A 10,088-nucleotide genomic window follows, 5' to 3' on the forward strand; every position below is an offset into this window, starting at 1 on the left:
AATTAAAATACTTACATATTAATTATTTTTAATTTTTCTTAAATAATAAAAAAAAATGTTTAATATAAAATCTTTATTATCCAATAGTAATACTAATTTTTCCAATTTAAATGAAAACTCCCAATCTTCGTCGAGAATTCAAAGACCAAAAAGAATACACAAATATTGGAATAAAGAAAAATTAGATATAGTTACCAAAATGTTATCAATGCCGGAAAAACAACAAATGAAAATAAAAGACATCGCAAAATATGTCTAAAGGTAGGATTGAATACCTACCACCTTATTCATCTCAGTTAAATCACATTGAAAATTTTTTTGGAGTTTTGAAAAATAAATTTAGAGCAATCAATCCCCGCCCTAATTCAAGAGATTAAATTGTTAGGAATATTATTCAACTCTTACACGGATTTATTCCTTATGATTTCACTAACTTTTACAATCACATGCAAAGCTATTTGGAGTTGGGTTATCGCGGGCAACTGATTAATTAGGTAATCTTTATAATCGATTTGTATTAATAATTATAATATTAACTCTTTTAATTTCTAAAAAGGTACCAACATCAAATTCGTGGAAAGATGGAATATTTTGATAAATTATAATTATATTTTTTATGTATTAATTATTTTATCGAAATTATTATAAAAGTTTATAGTGTTATCATATTTTTATCGAAATAAATGGATATACAATATAGATTACATTTAAGAAATTCTAAAATATTTTCAAATATTAAAAAGACTTTTTACAAAAAATGATTTAGAATTTTATGAAATTTAATCAAATATCTTGAACATTCTCAAAGAAAATAAAAAAAAAAATTCATTTTTCATCACAAATTATATATATATGTAACACATTTCTTTTTATAATGATTAATCAACTATTAATCTTCTTAATTAATTGCTTGTCCATATTTAATTTCAATCTTTATTTTATTAAAAATAAAATCTTATTTTGTTTACCCCCTTTTATAGTATATTTAAACATGTGTATCGTTTCACTAAGAAAAACTTTTTTTTAAAAATTTAAAAAAGTGAAATAACTAGTTCCTTTCATTTCTCTAAATGGATGAATTTTTATTGAAATCAAAATAGATGATGAATAAAATGTTTTTAGTACTTTTTCATATTTCATAATGTTAATTTACCCTTGTATTATATTGTTAAAATATTTTGTTTTATAAGATTAAGATTCCTCTATATAATAAATGGGTATTTTATTTTCACATATCACATAGTATAATTTATACACAACTATTTATTTAAACATACATTAAATACATACTATAAAACGGATATCCCAAAATATAATTGATGATATAGGTGTTAGGTAGTTAACCCTACAAATTATTTTATTAATCATAAATATCTATGTATATAATCAACATTATATAAAACATATAACAAATTCCTAATTACTACACTCTATTCTTTGATATATTATTTATTTTAAGATAATTAACTTGGGAAATTTAATGTATTAAAAAAAACCCAAAATAGATATTTAGCTCTAGGTATCAAGATATTGAGGGCAATCAAAGTTCACGAACTCTTAGACATAATAATTTTTATTATAAAATATCATAAAAACATACAAAATATATGAAAATAAGTAAAAAATAGTAATATATATGGTGTTAAAATTTCAGCAAATTTGTTTTTGAATTCAAAGATTTATTTGTTTGTCCTCCGAAATTTTTTTTTTTAATTTTTTTTTTATTGCGAATAATTTTATTTAAAAAATGGTTTCAATTTATAAATAAAATTATATACGATATGAAAATGAAATTAATTCAAAAAAACAAATAAGAATTTTCAATTTTAAATGTTAACATGGTTTAAAAATATATATTAAAAATTAAATGTAAAATATTAAATAACAATAAAAATATATTGTAAATTTTTTCTCGCATAGTTAAATTAGATATTTATAAATTTAATAATAAATTTATATTGTTAAACTAATTAAATAGTTTAAAAATTTTAATTAATTTTTTATAATTTTTAAATAAAAGAAAATTAATTTAATTTGGTAAATATAATGAGAAAGTAAAGGTGAACGTTAATATTTGGGATTAAAAAATTTAAATCTAGAATAGTTTCTAGATAGTCCAATCGCTTAAATATTGATGCATCTACGATTGAGGATTTTTATAAAATAAATATTTTTACTTCCATTATTGATACAAAGATTTATTAGTCACAATTTTATTTTAAACAGCTTTTATTTTCTTTTGGTTGAGTCTAAATACACTTGAAACGCGAAAGGATATTAAGAAAATCTCAGAATTTTATTCTGATGAATTATCAGGATCAGATGATAAGTTACTTTGTGATGTCAAATTTTAATATAAAAATTTTAACATGAGACCAAAATATGCTTTGCAGGCCCTTTCCATGTATAATTGCACTTTAGATTCCCTGTCTAATATCAAAACATTGCTTTTTATTTTAGCTACCCTACCGATTAGCACCTTCACTAATGAAATGTCTTTTTCAACATTGAATAGGTTAAAAACCTATTTAAGAAATAGTACCGGTGAAAGCCGTTTAAATGGATTAGCAATATTAAATATTTATAAGGAGATTATTCTAGATAAAAATTTGATTTTAGATGAATTAGTCAAATCTCAGAGAAAAGTAGGCCTCTCTTTATAAATTCAAATTATAATATTGATATATTTTTATAATATGATCTTAGTCATAAAATTTTTATATTCAAAACGTAATTATAATTAATTCTTAGTCATAATATTTATATATTATACCATTTTTAATAAAAATATTGCATTTGCACTAAGAATTAGTGATCTGCATCGGGTCTAATTTTTCAAGCCCGTCCCTGCCAGAAATTATTTTAAAAAAGTTTTGCCGGCCCGAACCCGAAAATCTTTTTAAAAAGTTTTGTCGGCCTGGCCTGAATTTATTTAAATATAGAAATTCATTTTTATAATTATTCAAAATAAAAGATATATGTTATATGGCGTCTAGTTTTTATAAATAAAATCAAATATTTATATTTTACATAAAAAATTTAACATAAAATTGATATATTTAGATATATTTAAAAAAATTTCCAAGGCCCGACCCAACCCGGCTCGAACTTTTTTAAAAAAATATTAGGCTCAACCCAGCCCGATCTCGACTTTCCTACTTTTGCAGATCTCTAATAAGAATTATTTATGTTTTATTAATATACTCATTTGTATTAATTATATTATAATTGTTAAATTATAATTTTTAAAATATCCATATTTTATTGTAATTCTATTTTTTTTAAATATAGTTATTTAGAATAAATTTTTAATATAATCTATAAAATTTATACATTTTGAAATTTATTTTATTGTATAAATAATAAATAAAATCTATAATGAAATTCTCTGCAAAATTTTGTTTTGCAAAAATTTAATTAAAATAATTATTTTTATCATAGAATAAGATATATTGAATGAATGGGAGATTTGGAGGGGGGGGGGCGATTTTATTCTTCTTTCTACACCGAATGGATTGAATTTTACAATTGACTAAACATTGATAAAATTTCAAAATAATGCTTTCAGTCGCGTATTAATCATAAATTTGGCCAAAATTTTTTACTAATATTTTTTCATGTATGCTGGCTACTATAGTGGTTAGACACCAATAAAGCATAAAATTGGCAAATTTTTAAAATGCGGTTAGGGGGCGAAGCCCCCTAAAAAAATTTTTAACCCCCCCCCCCCCCCCCCCACCTCATGGATCAATCCTGGCTACGCCACTGGATGTGTACCATTATAATGAGATGCATCAGTTTTAATTTTAGCTTAAATCTATTTTAAAATAAATTATCCTCTAAATATTTCAATCTTTTCTTATAAATTTTTGATTTTAGTTCAAATGGTACTTATTACGGGTTAAATGATGATTTGATAGAAATGAGTATTTTAATATATTAGATTCTGCAGTTTCTGTAGAATGGTTGTTATTATTAGATGTTGCGACTATATCTACACATGCGTACTTCCATGCGAGAGGCCGACTAAATTTCCAGGGGATAAGGATATTTCATTATGGCTTTAATTGTCAGCTGGGTTCATCCATGTTGGTTCTAGAGTTAGGTACGCCTGCTTTTGTTAAGGTGGTGAATTATGTTATTTGTGTCTAATGGACCTTCCTTTGAAATTTTTACAATGCAAAGGACGATGTCCGTTAGATGCAACATGCATGTTACAAAGCGTTAATGAAAGGGAGTAACTATGGGGCAATTAGCTTGGATCCTATACCTATCTATAACTTTCGGTGATAAAGACAAGTCAAAGCTTTCACTTGATATGGCCTTCAGTCATTTATATCCATTTTTGTTTTTTAAGGAATGCAGGCTGTTTATTGCCAACGATTGCTCTTTTATTGCTATATGTTCAAGAACGGAATATTAATGGCCAGTTCCAATCTTTTTGCGAAGAAAATTGGAATGATTTAGGTGCCAAGCTATCAAAGCCATGTCCAATTATGAGTAATTATATTGCGTGAAAACTGGATTCGAGTTAGAACCAGAGCTCTGAACCCTAATTATGGATTAGTAATTTTAAGCTCTATTTAGTAGAAATTTTGATACAGAAACATAATTGGAACCAATATTGTGAAATTATCTGAACCTACCCTGGTCCATATTACCCCGAGTCCAACGGGCTGGTCCATGTTAGGTCTGCGGCCTCATAATCTTTAACCAAACCATTTTAGATTTCTCCCTAATTTGGTTCACAGCTCCTAGTTAGAACAAGCAAGTCTTGAATAAATAAAGCCAGAAAAAAGAGCTATAGGAGGAAATGAACATCTATACCACCAAATTTACTGGGCAAAGTGGCCTGTACCCTAGAGAGTAGAGGAATCCAAGATTACTTTTATCAAGGCCTTGAGTTACCAAGATTACTAAGAGCAAAGGTATTAGCAAACATTGGAGCCTAACGGAGAGAATATGTAATATTTGGGATGATAGGAAAATTTTGAACGAAAGCCTGGTGAGCAGGTAATCATGTTGTTTAGGTGATTCAATTTGTATCAATGTTATTTAAATGATTCTCGATGACGATGGAGCCTCCGATGATTGAGCCGAAATATGTCATAGCTGATTTGGGTAGAATGTCATGCCGATTTTTGAATCAATATCTGATGAATTAAACTCACATTTGTTCCTGTTTAATGCAAGTCCTTAAGGGGAATTAGTTCATCTATGATTATTAGGATTTGGGGAAACTCTTGCGGTCTCCTACCACAATTCCTTCGTCTATAGATATGAAATATTTAACTTTAAATTACATTGTTCTATTACATGATTGACTATTACATGAATCCCAAGGAAAAGAGCAGTTCCCAATGAGACTCCTTGTTGGGAACGGTGTCTTGGTCTTCTTTGGGAGGTGGTTGAAGAAGAGCTATCTTTTATATATTTAGAATAAAGAGCATTCAACTATAAAATCTCTCTTATCTAAACATTCTCAGGAATATATTTCTATCACAGTACACAGCACCATATCGCCTAATCCACAAGTTTAGAGATCATCAAGGCTATTAAATCATCTAAAATGAATTCGCCTGGGGATTTATATGGTTTCCGAGTAATTTACCTAGAGGATTTCACAAAGCCAGCTATTCCATGCCACCATAGCCTAATAGCCCTAACCATGCTTCTTAATAACATTTTTAATAATCTCGTTTCACCACGCATTCTACTCTTAATATTTGGTGCTCCTTTCATTGTACTATCCAAAATCTCTGAGGCCTATTACTAGTATGACTAGTACGGGATGATGAATTCTGTAAATGTTAGGAGAATAATTAATAGATTCATCTGCATTGATGTCAAAATAATTCTTCAGAACTTTTTCCATAAAATTTATAAACTGCTTATTTCGTACTTTATCTCAGCAATCATTTTTCATCAATTACAAAGTCATTGATTTCATCACTAACTGCTATTTCATTCCATGTGTGGCTCCCAAAAATTCTTCTTACAGCAAGGATCGGAGATTGTCTTTTTAAACTATCTTTTGAGAGCTTATTTAAATATAAATTGAATTTATATATAAAATGGCATATCATTTGCCCAGTGATAAGTCATTCCAGGAAAGCTTATAGTTTTTTTGAAATTTTTTATTGGTAATCATATCCTTTACATTCTAATAAATTAACAAGCGAAGATAACGATATGAGAAAACATAAAATAAAACTTACCTTCCAACATTTTTAAATTCTCTATGTTCAACTATAGATAATGTCCATTCCTAAACGAAATATAAAGATTATTAAATTTTCCTGAGGTATTGTTTTCTTTTTATTATGTTTTGTTAATATTTTAGAGTTTTCACAATTTCTTTTGTTTTTTCTGTTTGTGTAATACTTTATGATGATTCAGGTAATTTTTATATGATTCTAGATGAGGTCTAGATCGTGAAACAAAAAAATAAAATATTTAAATTATGGACTTTTTAAAATATTTTTAATATATCGTCGCCTGATAATTAGAATATTCTATCTCCACTTTTTGTAACTTTATAGGAGAGGAATTTAAAAAATTAAGCTTCTATTGCTTTCAATAGGATGGTTAACCTTGTATCGGATTTAGTTAGAGTTATTTTATAAATATTTCGGATTTTTTAATGTAAATAGAATAATATAATTATAAAAAACTGATTTATGTAAAAGTCATTTTTGATAAAAAGTGCATATTGAATAAGCTAATTCTCCGGCCACGATAAGTAACATTTTTTTTTTATTATTTTCAATTCTATATAATATTTTATAAATTATTTTCTTTTATTATCTTCATTAATTTAAAATTGATTTTAGAAAACTTCCAAATTTAGCAAATGAATTTTAAAAAATTTCCATTTATTATGCTAATTTATATTTGTAATTGTATCCTCTTTAAGCATTGTTTTCATTTTCCGATTTTAGAATTATATCTTCTATAACTTGGTTCATAATTTTGGGGGTAATGTAGCAATTTTATCAAAATGGTAGTTATTAAGCAATTTTCTATGGCTACTAACGTAATATTTTATACCCTATCTTAAAATATCTAACTCAGTTTAAATTTTTCATTTGAATTTTAAAATAAAATAATTTTAATAATATTTAAATTAACTATAATTTTTCTTAAAGTATCTGTATCTTTTTGAATGCAATGATTAAGATACAGATATTTTTAAATAATTTGTATGATCTTCGCAAATATAATATCTGTATGTCATTCATAAATGTAAATATCACTAAATTATATTTAATCTTTACTAGTGTTGTTAACGAAGTTTGAATAGGCCGTTACACCGATGTAACATTTTTGAATGAACTATTTTGGAATGAATCACAGATTTTAACACGATAATATGTTACAAAAAATTATATAAAATTAGTGACGAATATGAGTAGCATTTTAAATTCAAACATTTAATTATAATAAATTTTAATCAAAATTTTTAATTTTAATTTAAAAATAAGTATTATAATTTAATTTTATAAAAATCCTTAATAAAAAAACAATGAAATATTTTTTTAAATAAGGCTGTTATTGAATTCCGAAAGCTTAGAAGTTGCTTCGGTATACAGATATTTGGGTTGAGTTGATTTGAGAAAAAAATTAAGTCCAAAGGAAAGGAAGCATATGTAGAAATAATTAGTAGGGTAAAATGAAAATCTGAGAGGTCGTGATTCTTTCTGATTTTCAATTTTCCAGCTGTCATAATCGGATCATGATTAGAGGATAGCTGGGAGAAACCGATGAAATCCCAAACATTTCCTCTAAACCAAAGGATGCGTGTAAGGCATTGTGGCCTTTTGCCATCAGACAGGAATAAGTGAACGGGTTCAAGGAGATTTGGATCTTAACCAAACTTACTTTATTCGTGATTTTTACATTAATTTATCTGTGAGGACTAGCGTTGTTAAACGGCTAGATTTGAACCGATTTTTAAAAGCGGCTGACTCAATATTTTAACCAAAAAATTATTGTCTAAACCTCGAGATTTCGCTAACATGTCCAAACCATTGTGCCACCTACGAGCAAAATCTTTAGGCTTGCGCAATATTTTCTGGATATAATATTGAGGTGGCTATAACCGGTTCAAATAGAGCCGTTTAACAACACTAATAATGACTAACCAGCATAGAATACAAATCGGGCCATGCCTACCTTTAAGTTCGGACTCTTTAAATTTATGAGGTAGACATATGTCACAGTCTAATCTAGACTCTATAGTCATCCTCAATTCTTCATTTAATGACAATAGACAAAGATTAGCCCTTGGAACAGCATCAAGCCATTCTTGGTCCAAGTTTGTCCCAAATATTTGAAAATGAAAATTGTTGCATTTGTCAGTTACAGATGACCGATATAGATGTTAATATACAATAAAACCAGTAATATCGTATTATATTTTTATATGTATTGATTTTATTTGTTTTTTCTCTTTGTTAAAAAAATCACATGTTTAACATTATTGATTTTTTTCTGAATTTTGAAAATATTTTCGACTATTAAAGGATTCAATAAAGAAATAGATATTATTATTTGACATTGATTTAGGATCTATTATTATTGACTATTATAGATTAAAATTTTAAGAAAGTTTAGAATCCACTATTATTACTATTTTATGACAGTGGTGAACTTGATTATAGTGATAAAACACCTTAAAGGTAAATGCAAAATAATAGCAATTATTACCAATATACAATCACTCAGCCAAAATGAAAAGATAAATGTATCATATTATAATTAATGTTATAAAAGGAAAATAAAAATAAAGAAAAATTGTAATAGATGGAAGGAAAAAATCAGGGCTATGAACCCGGACCCTGAACTCTCAAGTGGAGGGGTCTAGGTGTTATAATTTTTTTTAAAATTTTTATTAACTTTTTTTCGTGGAATTATTTATTTTATCTTCGCGTTTTTCTTTCAATTTTCTTCCTGGACTTCCATTTTATTTAGAGATTGATATCATAAATTATTATGTAAATTTATTAATAGATTTCCCGACAAATATATATTGCATCAGATGTGCAGCCCATACGCTACAATTAGTTATTAATGATTGTCTAAAAAAATCACTCTAAAACTATCATTGATAAAGTAAGGGATATGTTGCAAAATATTTAAGAACTCCCACAATTGTAAGAATATTAAGTCAATGAAAAGGTCAATAGAAATATTAGATTGCACAACACGTTGGTTCTCAATTTGTATGATGTTAGAGCGATTATTAAGTTTGAAAGATTTCTGTAAGGATTTTATTATAGGAGCATGTGAAGTCATTTAGTCGGAAGATGAATGGTGCCAAATAAGACCTTACTAGTGTATTAGTTCCTTTAAAAATAACAACGTTAAGATTACAATCAGAATAATTATGTTAATCTGATTTTCATGGCATATAGATGATTTAGAAAAATTTTCTAGTCCTTTTTCATATGAAATATTAGAAACAGAAAAATTCGAGAGCAGCAATATTTGTAAAATAGTGTTGTATACGCTTCTATATTTTTTACCCTCGATATCAAGTTTTAATAAGTAATGAACAAAAACAAATGGTTAAAGTCCATATTAAGAATTTATGGCATACGCAAACTTCATTATTACAATATATTGGAGGCTATGACAATTAGCTACTGGTTTTAGGGATAATAATGATAGCAACATTGATGATCTTGAAATACTTTTGGATAGAGAAAAAAAAATCAAATTATCATCAGATTGACTTTAATGGGAAAGTTTCCAGAAGTAGGATACAAATCTATTTATTTTAGGTAAGCGTAGAAAGTGGAATTTATCTTTAAAATATATATTGTCTATTATACGTGGAAACCTCAAGGATGATATTTTAGAAGATATTATGATTGTGCGATTGAATAAAACATTTATTTTAAATTTTTTATTTTTAAATATATGAATGTGTATATATTGAAGTATAATAATAAATGAATGAAAAAAAGTCTTATTTTGAGTCATTTTTTTATGTTCCCTTAACTGAACCCGGACCCTTTTTAAATTTTATTACTGACCCTTATTTTTTGTCGAAGGGTTCACATCCCTGGAAAAAAGGGAGAAGA

General features: G+C 26.6%; 1 long non-coding RNA gene across 1 annotated transcript; it reads left to right on the top strand.

The window, feature by feature from the left end:
- Positions 1–72: 72 nt before the first annotated feature.
- On the top strand, positions 73–685 carry LOC135925135 (uncharacterized). Its single transcript, XR_010571549.1, has 3 exons — positions 73–295; positions 344–494; positions 557–685. It is a non-coding gene; the product is annotated as an uncharacterized LOC135925135 (long non-coding RNA).
- Positions 686–10,088: the final 9,403 nt, after the last annotated feature.

Source organism: Gordionus sp. m RMFG-2023, chromosome 2 (genome assembly GCF_954871325.1).
Source record: "Gordionus sp. m RMFG-2023 chromosome 2, tfGorSpeb1-WG-v2, whole genome shotgun sequence".
NCBI classification, from domain to species: Eukaryota; Metazoa; Nematomorpha; class Gordioida; order Chordodea; family Parachordodidae; genus Gordionus; species Gordionus sp. m RMFG-2023.